At 43.8% G+C, this 1,004-nt stretch overlaps 1 protein-coding gene across 1 annotated transcript in view; it reads left to right on the plus strand.

Moving 5' to 3' along the window:
• Positions 1–1,004, plus strand: part of cacng8b (calcium channel, voltage-dependent, gamma subunit 8b) — a 28,642-nt gene that overhangs the window by 23,442 nt on the left and 4,196 nt on the right.

A 1,004-nucleotide genomic window follows, 5' to 3' on the forward strand; every position in this document is an offset into this window, starting at 1 on the left:
TTCCCCATAACAGATACACAGCCGTAACTCATCCACAACTGTAAACCACTTTTTACAGAAAACTTAGACCACATAGAGCAGTTAGACTCCTGAAGACCGGGAGAAAACAAGTGATACTGTTAGTGTTTGTATGAAGTCGAGGGATAATGGTGCTGCCCTAGTTCACGGGTGTTCCTCCAGGCCACACTATGTTGCCCGCCCCACAATGCAGCAGGAGAAGACTGTGTACTGTTGCTATGTAGCCTCGGCATTTGGCTGGCATTTACTTTTGGCATTCTGTTCCTAGATGGGGAGAGTGTGATGTGGTGTGTGTGTGTTGTGTGTTGTGGGTGTGTGTGTTGTGTGTGTATTGTGTGTGTGTGTGTGTTGTGTGGTGTGTGTGTGTGTGTTGTGTGTGTGTGTGTGTGTGTGTGTGTGTGTGTGTGTGTGTGTGTGTTGTGTGTGTTGTGTGTGTGTGTGTGTTGTGTTGTGTCCTGGGGTCGGAATCAGAGTTGATGCCTCTTGGGAAAGAGCTGATACAATTAAACACTCACTAGCTTGGCCACATGGTAATTCATTGTCACAGCAGAATACAGCTGTTTATTTCTCATCCTCTCCTCTGATTCTATCTGCTACTTTGACCTTTTCCTTTCCCCTCCCTCTCTCTTTATCACCAACTTCCTCTCTTATTCTCTCTCTCCCTCTTCTTCTCTTTATCACCAACTTTCCTCTCTCTCTTATTCCTCTCTCCTCTCCTTACTCCTCTTTATCACAACTTCCATTTCTCTTATTCTCTCTCTCTCTTCATCTCTCCTTTATCACAACTTCATCTTTTCTCTTATTCTTCTCTGCTCTCTCTTCTCTCTCTTATCACCCAACTTCCTCTCTCTTATTTCTTCTTTTCTCTCTTCCTTTCACCTTCTCTCTTATTCTCTCCTTCTCTCTGCTCTTTATCACCAACTTCCTTCTTCTTATTCTCTCTCTCCTTCTTCTCTCTCTCTATATCACCAAATCTCTCTCTTTTT

Source organism: Salvelinus sp. IW2-2015, linkage group LG6.1 (assembly GCF_002910315.2).
Source record: "Salvelinus sp. IW2-2015 linkage group LG6.1, ASM291031v2, whole genome shotgun sequence".
NCBI lineage: Eukaryota > Metazoa > Chordata > Actinopteri > Salmoniformes > Salmonidae > Salvelinus > Salvelinus sp. IW2-2015.